This window comes from Suncus etruscus, chromosome 1, assembly GCF_024139225.1.
Source record: "Suncus etruscus isolate mSunEtr1 chromosome 1, mSunEtr1.pri.cur, whole genome shotgun sequence".
In the NCBI taxonomy this organism is placed as follows: Eukaryota; Metazoa; Chordata; class Mammalia; order Eulipotyphla; family Soricidae; genus Suncus; species Suncus etruscus.
In genome coordinates, this window is record NC_064848.1 from 129,460,597 (window position 1) to 129,478,692 (window position 18,096).

An 18,096-nucleotide genomic window follows, 5' to 3' on the forward strand; every position below is an offset into this window, starting at 1 on the left:
ACAAACAACCCAATTCCCCCACCCCCACCCCCACTTACAAAGCACTGGTTTCACAAGAACACCACCATCACAAATGCATTCAGAAGAGAAAAAAGAACTTAAAAAAATAGATTACAAAGTTTCTTTATTATTTTTCTTGTAATTTTGAGGGCCAGAGTGATAGCTCATTAAGTAGTGCAGATAGTACACTTGCCTTGCAGTGGACAGAGTTTGATCCCCAGCATCCCATGTGGTAGGTCCCCAGAGCCTGGCAAAGATTAATGAACAGACCAAGGAGTAACCCCTGAGCATTGCTGGGAGTGGCCCACAATCCTTACACACACACACACACACACACACACACACACACACACACACACACACACACACACACACACACACTGATTGTTTGGGTCTTTACTGAGTGATTTACCTTAAATTGTATTCAGAAATAATGGATCTTTGAATACTTTATAGATATTCAAGATTAATATAGTAATATTGATTGTAATAAATAATTTCAATACAATTCAATTTTATTTAGATGATAATTGTAATAAATAATTTCAATAATATTGAAAGCAATAAAGTAATATTATTGTCTTTCCAAGCAATCCTTTCATTTGGAAATAAGTTTTCCCCTTCAAAGTCACCTAATCATACAGGTGATACTCTTCTTAGAAAATATAAGGAAGTGTCTGTTATTTCTTCTCCACATTTTTTGATGGGGCTAAATGCTTTTTCTTGTTTCTGTCGGTACCTTGTATATCTTAGGTATTAGCCCCTTATCTTATGAGTATTGGGTAAATAGTTTCTCCCTTTCTGGGGGTGGTTATTGTATCCTAGAACCTATTTCCTTTGAGGGGCAGAAGCTTCTCAGCCTAATATAGTCCCATCTTTTTATCTGTTTCTACTTTTATGGAGAGTGTTATTTCTTACTTGAAGATGCCTTTAGTCTCAGTGTCATGGAGTGTTTTACCTACGTGTTCTATATACCTTATGTTTATATTTATACTTCATAAGTGAACATTTCTTGATGACTTTTGTGCATATTGTGTGACAACTTGAACTTCTTGAACTGATAGAAATAATTTGCAATACAAGCAATGCCTTTGAGGACATACAATTATGGGCCACCTCCTTTAATTTCCTTGACAGAGAAAAGAAAAATGCAATCTTATGAGCATCATAAGATTGTCTAGGATCAGTTTAAATCGACCAGAGTTACTACAAGACAGGTAGGAAAAATTATTGGCAAACAGGTTTTTAAGCTACATGTATGGCAGAAAATGTAGCGCCAAAGAGTCAGGGAAGAGAGAAAAGAGAGAGGTCATTTTTTAGGCGACTGTAAAAGCAACATGGTGGCTTCTGGAATCACAGAAAAGAGCGAATTTACCAAGTTCTCCTCAAATCAGTTTCTGTTCAAATTAGGGTGTTGCCAGTTCTAAGTAAGAAGAGGGTCCTACTGAAACAACCAACTGTCTCAATGCTATTTGTGCTGCTGAGATAAAAGTATCCCCACACTGAGGGAGTCCACAATTGCCCTTAAAATGTCTAAACAGGGTAAAAGTAATAAAAAAAATGAAGAGTGACCATTTCTTTCTGGAAAGTACAGTACTTTTAAAAATCCTAGACTTTAAAACTTTAATACATACAATTCAAATTTTTAGGAAGGGGCTTTGTACTTAAATATGTCTTCCCTTTGTTAAAAAATACAACAAAAATATGAATAAGGGCTTAGGAGTCCTTCTACATGTATGACATGTCATATGTTAAAACTGATTTCTAAAAAAAACTGATTTCTAATCTAAAGTCTAAAATAATAACTCCTGCTACCAGCATGCTAGGTCAGTAATTTGTTTATTTGTTTGTTTGTCTGTTTGTTTGTTTTTGGGGTCACACCAGGCTGCACTCAGGAGTTACTACTAGCTTGGTGCTCAGAAATCGCTCCTGGCCTGGCTGGCATGGGGGACAATATGGGGTGCCAGGAATCAAACCACCATCTGTCTGTCCTGGGTCAGCTGCATGCAAGGCAAACGCTCTACCGCTGTGCTATCTCTCCAGCCCCCAAGGTCAAAATTTTTTAAATAACAGAATCACCTACAAAGGATTCAAAAAAAGTTGTTTTGTTTTTTTTTTTAATTCAATTCTAGGGCATATCCCTGGGACAACTAAAAATGAGCTCTGCAAATGTGACCTTTATAGAATTTTGGGCAAATATGGACAGAATATTTGAAGTTCCCAGGATAAGTAGAATGTACAGCAAAGCTTGAAAATCACTACCGATAGTGCTTTAAAGATGTCTGGAAACTAGCAAAGTCTTAATCTTAGATGATTCAAAACATTCAATGTGACTTGATAATTTAGGAAGTTTCTGTTAGTTTTTGCCTTTGGGACACACCTATAGGTGTTCAGTTCTTACTCCTACCTCTTCACTCCTGGTGAGCTTGAGAGGCTTATGAGATAAAGGAATAAAACCTAGGCCAGTGGATGGAAGAAGACAAGCACTCTGGCCCCATGGCTTGATTATTTTGGGATAAAACTAATAAAACATATCATAAGTTAAGTAGAAAGAAATCCTATAATTACTTCTGTAATATTTATGAAAAAATAAGCATTTCTGTAGTGGACATTTTTTCATAGTCAGGAAATTGTAATACTGTCAAGTTTTATTTACTTAGACTTGAACAACACCCTCCCCCTAATCCACTACTAGCCTCATTTCAAATTCTGGTCATCAACCAACTCTGATTCTGTCTCATTTTGGGGGATGGGTGGGTTTTGGGTTTGGGGCCACACCCAAAGGCGCTCAAGAGTTACTCCTGACTTTGCACTCAGAAATTACTTCTGGTTAGGCCAGGGACCAGATGGGGTGCCTGGATCAAACCTGTATCTGTCCATCTGTAAATGCCCTATAGCTGTGCTATGGCTCTGTCCCCTGGTTCTGTCTTTTGAAGTCTGGACCATGAGCAATCCTTCCTTCCCAGAAGACAGTTCTTCTTTGTGAAGGCAGCAGCTCTTTCCAGTCTCTCCAATTCTTCTCTTCACTGCAAAAGCATAGAAAGAGCATGAGATCACAGCTATCATTCTGTGGACTCAATAGTATTCTCTGTAAGAATAACTTTCTGTGTGTGCATAAAGATAGGATTAGAATAAAGTCCCAAGTGGATATAACAATTTAAATGTAGACTGACATACCAGACGTACACATTCTCTAATCAGTGCCCCCAAAGTAGAACCAAATTCTATGGCAGCTATGCTTCATTAAGAAGCTTTTGAATGTTTGGCATCTACTACTGTGCCATGTAGTGAAAATATTGAAAATAGAATGGTACTGTATGCTTTATAGAAAGAGAAAGCTATTCTTTCCAGTATATATAATAATTATAGTTACTATTTAGAAGCAATCGCATATGTCATTCCCAGTATCAAGGAAAAAAGCTCGTTTGTGCACCAAGAAAAAACAAGTTTTCCCTCCACATATTAGTTTTCTTCCCCACATCTTATTCCACCAATTCTGCTCACATTGTACTGAAGAGCCAGAATATGTATGCAGTTTATTTAATAACTTTAGATATTGTTTCTTAGCATGATACCCTCATAGCACAGTTTTTTACAATCAGTTTTAAAAAGAAACCTAAAAAGAATCAATACATGATAAATTAAGTGATTCTCATAATGTATCTGATTCATGTCTTATAATGTCTTACTGAGATACTTCAGCTTAGCTATGTTATTTCACTAGATCCATATAGGTAGTATATGAAGAAATTAATATTCAACAATCTATAAGTGTGATCAACTGATTGGAAATCTACTTTCACCTTGTGAGTCTAAGAATATATACATTCAACACTGAGAAAAAAGCTTTCATCTCTGTCCATTTCAGATTTAATTTTGGCAAAAATAATTTGAATTTTAGATAAGTAATTTAATGGCATCTCAAATATTGAGTGATAAAATATTTTACTGTACATACAAGTTCTTAATAAATGCATTATTTATTTATTTGAAACTCAAGTTTAACTGCACATCCTAATTGTTTTCTCTTTCTTGGGGAGATGTGCAGTCCACACCCAGCAGTGTTCAGAGACTATTTCTGGTTATGTGCTCAGGAGTAAACCGTGATAGATGCTTCATGGGCTCTATATTGTACAAGGAATTCTAACCAGAGTAGCAACTAACTCAACCACCAGCAAAGCAAGTACCATTTCTCCATTTCTCTGGCCTTTTAGCATTTTTATTTTCTAATTCTGGAAAATAATGCAAAACAGAAAATTCAACTCAAAATTTATAAAAGAAAAATAAGTAACTATATTATTCCACAAAACAGTAAGTCTAAAAGTATCATCTACTTAATATTATCAAAGGATTCTTTTCTCTTTTTTTGGTTTGTTTGACTTGAGGCCATGCCCCATATAGCTCAGGAATTACTTCTGGCTCTGTGCTCAAGAATTACTCCTGGTGGTGCTTGGGGGATCTTTGGGGTTGCCAGGGATTGATCTCAAGTCAGCTTGTGCAAGGCAAATGCCCTAACCGTTTTACTACAGCTCTGGCTTCAAGGACTCATTTTTCAACATTACTCTTTTGAGATATAGTATGTTAATTAATGCATTGGTTAGCTCTTCTCAAAATCACAAAATGGTTATGTGTATTTTGGCAATGTATCTATTTATTCCTTTTCAGGAGAAAAAATTAACATTTCCTCCTATGTCTTTACCTTGGGATTAAAGAAACTTCTCCCAGGATGTTGCAGAAGGTTATCCTATAAAACCTACAGATCTCCATCAGATACTCATTTTTAAACCAATTTTTTCCAAGGAGCCTTGGTCTTTCCTAAACTGGTTCAGGAGGCACCTATTGTACATTTGAGCAACGTTCCTGAAATGCATGACAAGGGGTGAATAGATAGCTGAAACAGTAGTATAGTGCATAAGGTACTTGTCTTGCACACAGCAGACCTGTGTTCTATCCCAACACCATGTATAACACTCCACACACCACAAGACGTGACCCCTGGGTACAAAGCCAGAGATAAGGCCTGAGCACCGCCATAAAGGGACTAAAAGAGAGGGAGGAAAGAGAGAGGAGGAAGAAAAAAGAAAAAGAGGAGAACAGATAATTAAATACAAATATTTGTATATTAAGGGGCAAGAGAAGTAATTGATTCTACCATTCCACTCTCCTTTTCCTTGTAAAAATATCTCAACTGTCAGCCAACTTCTCTGGAGTAACTACTTAGCAAAAGTGCTAAGTTACTGAGAGAGACACTGAAAGCAAATCTTACCTACAACAGCAAGAACCTTAGGAAAACTCAGCTCACCACAATACCATCTCATGCCATAAATGCACAAGTTACACCCACATTTGCTTTTGTATGCCGTGATATTGATTAAATAATTACTAAAATCAGCACCCAACCTCCCAGGAAACTCTACTCTGAATTGTATCCAAAAGCAGCCTCTGTACAAAGTTCAAAGATTTGGACTCATTTTTACCATTTTACACTGCTACTAATACTCCTGGCCTATTCCATGAATACTAAGTGAATTGTTACTATGAACTCAGATTCCCAAAGTTATTATTTTTACCGTCAAAGAATTTGTAACTCGAATACCAAACTTCCCTGATTTAGAAACCCCAAGTTACAGAGCTTCATAAAAGTATTCCTGTTGTCAGAAGTCTTCATTTTAGTTCTTTAAAACAAACTATAAAGAAAAGGAAGGAATACAGGCTCTATTTACAGGCAGCTGCCAAAACCTACATTTCTTACAAAGATCCCTCTGGAATTACTCCATTACACCACTACATCAGCTTGTTGTCATGCACGCAGTACAAGTAGGAGAAAGATAAACAAATAGTTTCCATGAATATTAGACATCTGTCTTCATCTGCTGTCAACTGTGATTCACTTGCTGTGTTCGTACACGTTCAGATTTCAGGGCCTGGGGATTGCTCAGCAGGACAAAGCTTGCTTTGCAAGCTTGAGACTTGTGGAGCTGTGATTTTGATTCCAGTGTCATCAAGAGCCATCCCACTGGTTCTGCTATGAAGGACCTCCAGCAGCACAAAAGAAGTGAGCCACTTACACAGACAGCACCACAACCAGGAGTGTGAAATTCCTGGTCTTCTCAGAAATCACTCTCACTGCCCTCCCCCACCACAAATGGAAGGGGAATATCTGTGTATGTGTGTTTTTTTTTAAATTGAACTTTCAGTCTTCTCCAATATTGCACTAATAACACTTTAAATTTTACACTGAGTAAAAAATAGTTAATTGAAAACAATTTTTGTTAACTAATTCAAACTCGTAAGTGTTCTTAAAGTATCATTCATAAAAAAAATTCTATGTAATAGAAACAATTGCATTTTTGTAATATTAATTTAGCCTTTGCAAAAATTTATCATGAAGACATAGGCTCTCCACATTATACTTTCAAAATGACACCCCAAGATGTGACTTTGTATACTCCCCAACACTATCAGGTAAAGTTAGTCTCCATTAAAAATAAAATATAGGGCCCGGAGAGATAGCACAGCGGTGTTTGCCTTGCAAGCAGCCGATCCAGGACCAAAGGTGGTTGGTTCGAATCCCGGTGTCCCATATGGTCCCCCGTGCCTGCCAGGAGCTATTTCTGAGCAGACAGCCAGGAGTAACCCCTGAGCATGGCCGGGTGTGACCCAAAAACCAAAATAAAATAAAATAAATAAAATAAAATAAAATAAAATAAATTAAAATAAAATAAAATAAAATAAAATAAAATGGAGCAATGGTGTGGATTAGGGGCTGGAGCAATGGTGTGGAGTGGTAAGGCCTCTGCCTTGCCAGCAGTAGCCTAGGAAGGACTGCAGTTCAATCCTCCGACGTCCCATATGGTCCCCCAAGCCAGGAGTGATTTTTTTTTTAATAATATCTTTATTTAAACACCTTGATTACTACAAATATGATTGTGGTTAGGTTTCAGTCATGTAAAGAACACCCAAGTCAGGAACAATTTCTGAGCGCATAGCCATGAGTAACCCCAGAGCATCACAAGGTGTTGCCCTAAAGATCAAAAATAAATAAATAATAAAAAGAATAGAATTTAAGGGACTAGAGAGATAGTACAGAGGGTAGAATGTTTTCCTTGCCCAAAGCCAACCCATATTCAATCTCTGGCATCCCAAATGATTTGTTCCAAGAGTGATTCTTGAATGAAGAGCCAGGAATAATCTCAGAACACTGCTGGGTATACCGTATTTTCCGGCGTATAAGACGACTTTTGAAACGAAAAAAAGTCAACCGAAAATTGGGGTCATCTTATAGGCCAAGTATATTCCAAAAAACATTTCGATATGCCACTAAAAGAAAATCGTCTGGATATTGCCACCAAACGAATTTTCCAACTTGATCTTGCACCAATCACTGCAAGGCTGCTCGGACAGCCTCTCTAACTCAGCCAATTCAAGCAGGCTTTTTAAGCATGCAAACTACACAATGTTCTGGACCTGAATCTACACTGTAAAAAGCCTGCTCAGATTGGCCAGAGTCAGAGAGGAAGTCTATTACCTTTGAACCTTTGCTTGTGATTGGCTCACTGTGGCCTTTAGTTGCAGCACAGGAACATTATAAACTTTGCCAAGGAACACAGTAACTGTGCTGCGGCAAGACAATACGGAGTAACCATCTTTTGGTCCAAGATGGTAAAATTAGGGGATCGCTTTATAAGCTGGCAAATACAGTAGTTCCAAAACAAGAACCAAAATGAACAAAAATAAATAAAACTTTCCATTCTTATGTTCTGATATTGTGTGTGCTATAACCATGTCTGGCAAATTAGTCTGGCAAATAGCAGATATTTCATGAAATTTTATTCCATATTCCATAGTATGAGTGCATAAAGGACTGATGGTAAAAATAATAACATATATTCCTGCTTTCCTTCAGTGATGGTGCTATGTTTTTCATTACAAAGCACTAACAATTGGCATTGTATTTTACTCCCTTTTCAAATCTTCCATCAAAATATTACCAATATTCTTTTTTTTTGTTTGTTTGTTTTGTTTTTGGGTCACACCCAGCAGCGCTCAGGGGTTCCTCCTGGCTCTTTGCTCAGAAATCGCTCCTGGCAGGCTCGGGAGACCACAGGATTCGAACCACTGTCCTTCTGCATGCAAGGCAAATGCCCCACCTTCATGCTATCTCTCCGGCCCCTCCAATATTCTTTCTTAAGAATCAGATTCAGGGGCCAGGCGGTGGCACTAGAGGTAAGGTGCCTGCCTTGCCTGCGCTAGCCTAGGACGGACCGCCGTTCGATCCCCCGGCGTCCCATATGGTCCCCCAAGCCAGGAGCAACTTCTGAGCGCATAGCCAGGAGTAACCCCTGAGTGTCACCGGGTGTGGCCCAAAAACCAAAAAAAAAAAAAAAAAAAAAAAAGAATCAGATTCAGGGGCCAGAGAGATAGCATGAAGGTAAGGCATTTGTCTTGCATGAAGAAGAATGGTGGTTTGAATCCCGACATCCCATATGGTCCCCCATGCCTGCCAGGGGCGATTTCTGAGTGTAGAGCCAGGAGTAACCTCTGAGCACTGCCAGTTGTGACCCCAAAACCAAAAATTAATTAATTAATTAATTAATTAATTAAAATAAAAATTAAAAAATAAGAATTAGATTCAATGGGGCTGGAGGGATAGCACAGCAGTAGCACATTTGATATGCAAGCAGCCAATCCAGGATGAACCTCATTTGATCCCCAGAGTCCCATATGGTCCCCCAAGTCAGAGGGATTTCTGTGCACATAGCTAGAAGTAATCCCTAAGCATCACTGGATGTGCCCACTCAAAAAAAAAAAAACTATTAAAAAGGAAGTGGAAATAGCAAATATTATTCAAATTTTCTTTGTATTTAATTTTTGTTTGTTTTGGGGGGCACACCCAATAACACTCAGGGGTTACTCCTGGCCCCAAAAGACAAACAAACAAAAAAGAATCAGATTCAAATTATCATTATTTACAACATATACAAATATGTCATGTCAGAAATATAAAATTCATATTTATATATGTGTTTTAATAAGTCGATGTTTTTAGTATTTTATATTTTTGAATTTTATTAATAATCATATTCACATAGTATTAATATCTTGAAAAAGATATTGAATATGATTGAAAGCATAGGTCTCCAAAAAGACTAGTATTGCATTTTCAGGTTTAAATTATATATTTAGGTATCTTAAATGCCACCATCACTTTGGCACAGGGTTGGAAAGAGGTATGTTTCCACATTAATTGAAATGGTAATGGCAGGTTATTTATTCATGGTCGGTGTCCTTCAAAATGGTAGCAGCCAGTTTAATGGGTTCCCTGAAATATCTCAGCTCAGACCCTCAAACTGAAAACACAGAAGCCAAAAATACATGCTTCTTAAATTTGCTTTTACCCACCATTTCTCAATTTCAGTTTCCCCCATTTTCCATATACTAAGAATATTATAAACCTTTCCTTTTGTCCTTTCCACCTACCACCATGTTGACTATTCAGACAACATTGTAGCCAACTCTAGGAACATATTATTAAGTTTGCTGCTCTTCCTGCATCCAATAGGCTTAATGCAGTATGGGAGCTGGCAGGAATGGTCAGAACCTAAAAACTAGACCAATCAATTAGGGTGTGACTGGAACTTGAGTGAAAACCCATCAAACAGCAAAGTAAATCCAAGCAATCAAGCAGAACCAAGCATGAAAGGAATGTGTTGGCAAACGAGAGGTGGAAATCTCAGCAGGAAGACAGATGGCAGCATCAGAGAGGCCTTACAAATGGTAGGGTCAGGTGCCCTGGCAGACAGACAGAACTCAATGGCATAGACTCCTATGCACAGCACAAAAACATCAAAAGGTTCACAAAGGCAAAAAGACATTCCAACGTTCAAGTGATTTAGTCCCTCTCTACCATGACCTGGTCATTTTGGCTGGTCCAGAAAAATGAACATAGGTTCCCAGAAAAGCACGTTTGGAGAACAAGAACTGTAAATCCAAGGGAAAAATTCCTTTGGTCTCCATTTGAAGAAGCACAACGTTAAAATTAGAAAAGTTGAAGCCTTCCAGAAGAAGGATGATTTTAAGTGCTGGATAAAGGAGTTGGCACTTCATGCAGAGGCACCAGTCAGGCACAGCAGGGCTTCTACATGTGCAGAAGAAAGAAGTAACCCCGGCAGGGCTTTTGATGTTAGGCTTTGGATTTGAACACTGGCTTTGCCACTTGCTGGTAATGTGATAATGAGCAAATGATCTCACCTCCCTAAGCCTAGGTTTCCTTATCTGTACACCTACCTTTTAAAGTGGTCATGAGGATTATGTAATGTCCCAGTGATCTAAATTTAGCTAGGGTTACACTGTCCTTGGGGGTTTAAATAGAAGAGGCTGGACCTTTTTCCCACAAAGAATTCAGACACTTCTTTTCCGCTGGCAATTTCTCGGGGGAGTCTTGGACCGGGAAAGGAAAAGAAAGATCTTCTAGAGTCCTGAATCAGTTTATGAATCATCTATCTTGTCATCACAGACAAAGTATTCTTTCCTCTGAAGGATGACAACCTTCAGGGAGGAACACTTCCTGCTAAAATGACCAAGCACACAATACTAGCTGCTTTGACTAAGTGTCAGAGAATTTAAAGAGATTTTAATAACTGTATCACCTATAATTTTAAAATGTTTTACCATTCCTCGGGTGACTTTAGTACTATGTGCATTTTTCCTGTTATCCTGTCCCTAAAGCTTCTGTGTTAATTGACCTTCAGCCCCTTTGCTGTTCACACACTGCTTACAGACAAACATCCCATTCCTTGTCATTTTTCATGCAGATATTAAGCGATCTTTAATTTCACTTTGATAGTCTTCTTTCAGATGTTCTAGGGGTCTCAGTTTACACCCAAATCTGTTTTAAGAAAAAAAAGCAAAACAAATTGGAAAGAAGTTTCTGGATCTCATAAAGATGCAGAATCATTTTCAATAGAAAACTTAAGATTAAAGTCAGCTGACAGGACTTATTCAGGTATCAGGATAGCCTTTGAAACTCTTCCTTCCAAGGTGCCCACTTTGGGCATGGTTTATTTGACAGAGGAATTTGTGCCATGGGGCATTGTTGAAATGGTAGAGAAAGAAGCAGGCAATGAGTGGAGTTGACAGCTGTATATGGGAGGGAAGAGCAGCAAATTCTAAAACCACTGTCCTTCACAGAGTATCTATAACTCCCCCAACTGTGCCTCTGAAAATGCAGTATCAGAGGCCTCCAAGGGGGGAGGGGAGGTGGAGGAGAAACTTTGCCAAGATAATTCAACCAATCATTAAACAAAAAGTAACATAAGCAAGCCAGAAGAGTAATGTCTGTTAGTGTCCAGAACCTTCATTATTCCAATATATATCTAAAATATCTAGTTTCCAGTAAAAAAATTGCTGAGACAAGGAAATAACAGGAAGGTACAATTCCTATAATAATGGGAAAAATGCAGACAAAAAATTGCTAGTGACAATAATCTAATATTGATGCTAATGGAAAAGGATTTAAAAGTAACCTATACATATACATTTCCAGCACAAAAGGAAGTAAAGTCTGTGTAAAGAAATAAAGGAAACTGGGGTGGCAACTTCATATCAAATAGACAGTAGCAAGAAAATAAGAATTATAAAAGAGATCCAAATTATTTCATATATCTAGACTTTACATTTTTAGATTATGTATGATTACATTTTTATATTATAGCAGTAATGTGAAAAGAGAAAAATGGCAGCAAAAGCTGCAACAAATAAAGAATAAAGGAATGACTACAGAAGATAAAGCAAAGAGAAAAAGGAAAAGAAGAAAAAAGCAGAAAGGTATAGTGAAAAAAGGAAAGAAGTAAAAGGAGGAAGGAAGGAAGGAAGGATGTCGCCATTCCAAACAAATTAGAAAGAGCTCCATGGAATTATGTGGAGCTAATAAGTCAAAAGGAAAATAATATTAAAGGAAAAAATGCAGCAAATGCAGCAGTTCATAATTAATATTAGATGAAAAGTGGAGGACTTGTCATGCTACAGAGAGAAAGGACAGTTAGTTCAGAGAAAGGACCACTATGATAATAACAAGGAAAGTGGTTACTCTGAACAAGAATTGGATGTTGAAAGGAAGTAAAGTGATAAGCATTATACTTTTTCAGTACCCCATTATTAAAAAGCACAGTGCCTAAAAGAAAAATGGGGAAAAAGAAAGTGTCTACCCTAGATACAAGTTGTGGGAGGGAGCATTGTAGGGAGAGAATCTGAGAGCATTGGTGGAGGCTTTGTCACTGAAGGGATATGAAGTGTTATAAGACTGAAAATCATTGACAACTTTGTATCTCGTGGTTATTCAATAAATAAAAAAAATAAGTGGAGGGTTTGTGTGTACTTGCTTGTCTGTGTTCTGTATATTTAAGATTTTAGAATCAGTGGCATCTGGTCATGAAAATATTACTAATCTTTTGAAAAAGTCTAATTTTGTATTTGAGCTACTTTAAGCCTACAAGGTAAATGAAATGACAATGAACTGGAAAATATAAGACAAGGTTCTAACTCAGGTTTTTCCTAAACTAAGGAAAAAATAACTTTCCACTTGGAAGGAAAAGAATGAGCATTTTGTCCCGAATATTCCTAGATAACAAAGTATATTATATATTTCTAACATTATTGTTTCAATTTTGTTTAATTTGATTACTTGGCTTTAAGTTCTTACAAAAATTAATGTCTGTAATTATGTCTTAGTGAATATACTACATTTTTTTCTTTAATATAAACACTAAACTCTAACCATGGAATGTCCTTTAATTCTTCTAGAGACAGGCCAGAGTCCTGTTTAAATCTTTGTCAAATTATGTGTCAATTGTTAAGGTTCAGACAATATGTTTAGTTGAAAAACAGAAATAAGGCTCAGGGGTGCCGGAGAGCTAGCATGGAGATAGGAAGGAAGGTGGTTCGAATCCCGGCATTCCATATGGTTCCCCCGAGCCTGCCAGGAATGATTTCTGAGTGTAGAGCCAGGAGTAACCCTGAGCACGGTTGTGGCCCAAAAACCAAAAAAAAAAAAAAAAAAAAAAAAAGAAAGAAAGAAAGAAAGAAAAGAAAGAAATAAGGCTCAGGGACAGATAGTACAAGAGTTAAGTTCCCTACCTTGCATGCAACTAGCCCTGGTTCAATTCCAGAACCACATGAACTTGTCTCAGGTCCACCCCCCCCCCTTCAGAAATTGCATGGCACAACCCTGAGACAAAGGTAATAATTGCCTGACAGATTGACAGAAAGAAACTGTCATCCTTGGTTTCTAGTGTTGAACAGCCTGGTAGGTCAAAAATCAGCAGAAGTTTTCCTAAGCCTCCCAAGCACCTTCCCCCCTCAAACAAACAATTGAAATAAATCACTACAATTTCCATTTTCTAAGAGAATGGCTGACATGCACCATGCATTCATCAATTTCTCACATCTCTTTTCTCTAAGCTGTTTAGGTGTTACATTTTCTTCCACTCTTTTTCTTCTATATTTCAAGTGTAAAGATGAAAATGTTTGTGGTTACAGCAAATAGTTGTTATCTACATCACATTCATACTCAGTCTTGCAATTTTTTTGTACTTTGGCCATTCATAGAACCATAATTATGCTTTATAAATATGTGTTAATTGATTGTTACTATTTTTCTGTTAAGACCATAAATGAGGATGCATTAAGCTTCTTTTCTTTGTAATATAAAAAGAAAAACATAAAAATATATATCATTTTTCAGACTTGACAGTCCTCACAAAATAATTAGAGCATCAGTAATCAATAATAGCCTGGTACATATACATTTGAGTCTTAATTGAATAGAATGAAGTATGATTTTCAAGAGAGATGTTTTCTACTAAAACTAGCAATAGTGCCAAATGTTTTAGAAAACTTTAAAAGGACATAATAAAACTTCAGTAAATTAAACTAGAAATAACAAATGCATTTCAATAACTGGCTCATTTTTTAGTCATACTCACCACTTGGCATTTTGCATCCTCTACATGAATACAGAAAAAGAAACACTTAACATGCCCTGGTGAATACAACAATTATAACACAAAAGAAATCATTAATGCATCAGAACAGAAGAGTACGGACTGTTAGGGACTAATTAAGCTTTTGATGTAATTATCTTCCATTTGAGAAATTTTCTTAATGTAAAAATGAGAAAACAAATCATGAGTAGTCACTTAATTAGTTAGTGGTACTAAGGCACATTTGATTTAATCTTTTACTTACTTTGTTATAACAACTGTAGAAATTCTGTAGAATATAATACCACTTTGAGCCTTTTAAAATAATCATATCATAAAATCATTTATATGCTCCCTGATGTCCTATGTCCACCAAACTCCTGCAGATAAACTTCTAACATTGTGCTTAGTTAAATATGCTGAAATATTAAAAAGATAAAAAGGATTAAGGAAGCACTATGCACTGGTGAATGGTGTTGAACACTCCGTAACTGAAATAGTCAATACAACTTTGCAATTGTTTATCTCAGTTATTCAATTAAAGAACTCTTTATAAAGGAAGTCTGCAAAAAGAATGAGAGGAAAAGGAAAAAAGAGGGGAGAAAAAAGTAGGCAGGATAAAAGAGAGGCAAAAAGAGATGGATAAGGGGAGAAGATTTCAGGAGAAGGAAGTGGAGAATGAGAAGGAAGAGGAAAGAAGGGGGTGAGGGGAGTGGAAGAGAGACAGAAAACTTAATTTGGAAAAGAAGGAAGATGAGAAGAGAGGTGAGGGAAGGGAACAAAAGGATATTAAAACAAAGAGGGAATCAGAAAAAAAGAATAATTAAGGATGGATGAAATAAAAAGCAGAACACACAACAATATTTTGCAACTTTATATTAAGCAATGGTGACCCAGGTATTAAAAAAAAAAAAACCTACCATCTAGCCAGCAATGACTTTTTAATTACCCTTTTCTAAGAACAAACACACACAGAGGGTAAAATTAAATGTTTTAATTCTCCAAAATAGAAAACTCTCTATGTTTATAAATAATCTCCTCTTTCTTCAAAGGCCAAGCAAATTCAGAATCACAAAATTTTTGTTTCCCCTGGAAAATGTGGTCCTTTATCAGAAAATTGCTGTTAGGAAGTTGAAAACAAACTCAGTGCTAGAAAACAATAATAAAAGTGTATTTTCTATTTTGCATGATCAAGACAGTAATTCCAATCTCAACAGGCTGAAAGAATTGACTTGTGCCTATGTTAAATTCTTCCCTTGTTTGTAATAATGATAAAAAAGCACATACAAAAAACTCTTAATTTATGATTCATATAATTTATAGTGTATTTGATAGCTTGATTACTTTTTTAAGAACTATGCATGAAAATGCAAATACTGATTAATAAATTCTTCCCAAATCTCATGAATAGTGTTTCTGGAATATGTCAAATGGATGAAGATTTTAAAATTTTGTTTCAGGGTCTGGAAAGATAGCACAGCAAATAAGATGTTGGATTCAATTTCCAGCATCCTATATCATCTACTAAGCACAACCAAAAGTGATCTTTGAATGCAAAGCCAGGAATAACCCTAAGCAACACTAGGTGTGTCCCAAAAGCAAAAAAAGAAAAAGAATTGAATAAAATTTTGTTTCAATACATTACTAAAATCTAGATTTATATCTATAAAGCAATTTCAAAATAGTTTAAATTTTTATCATAAATGTGAAATAATCAAGCTAAGTAATTCTTCATTCCTTTATAGCATCATAATGAATGTTTAGTAAAAGCAATACCTAAAAAATTATTAAGGAAGCATGCTTATGTTCACTGAATGCATTAGAACATGAGAAAATGTTTTTTACACCATTGATTCATATTTTAAAAGGAGAACAGAATTTGGAACTGTTACCCATTTTAAGTATTAAATGCTTCTGAATTGCTTGTTAAATAGCTTCTATTCTGATTATTTTACTTTCCAGCTACTTCATCTACTCTCTTAAAATTTTTTCTTGATACAAAAATAAAGCACTAAAGTTAAAATAGCACAAGGTTTGTTCCAACAAGGCTAAAATTTATGTTGTTGTCTGAATCATCATCTGGACTATTAGAATAATAAATTTTTATATGTAATCTCTGTATAGACTATATTTGCATGAGAAAAGTATGTTTATAGCAAAAAGGGGGAAAAGAATAACTTTTCTTTAGTTTCAAATTAAGAGCATTTAAATATTTCTTTTCTTCAACAAAATCCCACCCACAATATCATTACAATTTTATCCTTTAGACATATTTGCCAATATGTCACAACCCATGACTACATAGCCATTGTACTCTCATTTTTTCCATGGTTTATTCCATATTGTCCTTGGTTGAAAAGAAAGAAGTCTGTGTTATGTGGAGGCTGAGCTTATCTTCCTAAAACAGTATAGAAGTTACTATAGTTGGTAAACAGTCAAAATGATTTAGAGGTCCCAATATTTTCTTGCATAAAATTTTATTTTGTTTGATTTTAGCTTGCTGTAGCAAGTAACATTTGGTGTTGTATTTAAGACACCACATCTGAGAAATCCACTTTTCTCACTAAGTAATGATGTTCACAGATCTAAAAAAAAAAATGGGACACCTTTAGTCTCTCTTCTTTCCAGCTGAGTTTCCTGAGAGTAGGACAAATTCTTGGTGATAGAAGACTCATTCCCAAATTGAAGATTTTTTTCAGTCCCAATATAACGAGATATTTTATCTCTTTTAGGAGATAAATAAAATATTTGGCGTAACAACTAGCTATCAGATGGCATTAAGAAGTAAAAAGCTTTTATATATCTAGAACATACACACAAATAGGATGCATTGAAAAAATGAAAGTTATCTTCCAATCTTATTTCATCTTTTTTTTTTTTTGGTTTTTGGGCCACCCACCGGTGCTCAGGGGTGACTCCTGGCTGTCTGCTCAGAAATAGCTCCTGGCAGGCACCGGGGACCATATGGGACACCGGGATTTGAACCAACCACCTTTGGTCTTGGATCGGCTGCTTGCAAGGCAAACGCCGCTGTGCTATTTCTCCGGGCCCCCAATCTTATTTCATCTTGCATCTTCTTTTTTTTAGTTATTTTCCTGAAAAATCTTGCCCTAGTCAAAAATATATTCAAAATAATGGTCTCTATATTTAATGTGAAAAGTAAAAAATATTGAATGAAATAGCATCTTTTCCCTTTCTATATTTTATGAGAAAAACTGCTTTTCTAAATGCAAACCCACCTAATTTCAAAAATATTTTATTCTCTCACTTCTCTGAGTTAAAAGGACTTTGGGTGAGAAGTGATTGAATACTGATGTGTCATATGAAACTCTTTTCTACTCAGCACTAATGAAAATATTTGCCTTCTACTTAACGAACAGGTCTTTTCTTTAAAACTTGATGAACTTGTTTTTTAACTTAGTAACTTCAGAAGGACTATAAGACTATAAGAGGGATGCTTTAGATTTTCATCTTTTTCATTCCTTAGAAAAATAAATAAATAAAAAGGTCTCCAGCTTTAAAGAGACCAAAGTGTCTTGGTTCATAAGACATTTTTTTAAAAAAAATATGGAATGCTTCACGAATTTGCGTGTCATCCTTGCGCAGGGGCCATGCTAATCTTCTCTGTATCGTTCCAATTTTAGTATATGTGTTGCTGAAGCTAGCACTCATAAGAAATTATAAGTCTAATATCACCTTATTTAACTACTGCTTAACAGTGAATATTAAAAAACACTGTACATATATAAGTTAAATAAAATTATAAGTTATATAAATTGACAATATAAGTCTGCTTACTACCAATGAGGAAATCACAAAAGATCACTAATATTAATAAGTATATAATGTTTTAGAATTTTTCAAAATGGCATTTACTTATTGAACTAACTCAAACTGAACATGACATATTTAAGTTTTTATATCTAAAAAACATCACTATCTACCTGAAAATCCTCCGTTGAAAATATGTGCATGCAACTTAAAACAGTTCATAATACATAAAGGTATTTGCAGTCAGCATAAAACTTCTTTAAGTTGTTCCCTCTATTCAAAAAAATTATTGCAGTGAGGCTAAATAGTCATCAAATTACTACACAGAAAAGTCAGCAGCTGCTTC

General features: G+C 35.9%; 1 non-coding gene across 1 annotated transcript; it reads right to left on the bottom strand.

Moving 5' to 3' along the window:
* Positions 1-17,540: 17,540 nt before the first annotated feature.
* Positions 17,541-17,647, bottom strand: LOC125996423 (U6 spliceosomal RNA). The gene has a single exon (XR_007491266.1). It is a non-coding gene; the product is annotated as a U6 spliceosomal RNA (small nuclear RNA).
* Between the last annotated feature and the right edge of the window lie 449 nt (positions 17,648-18,096).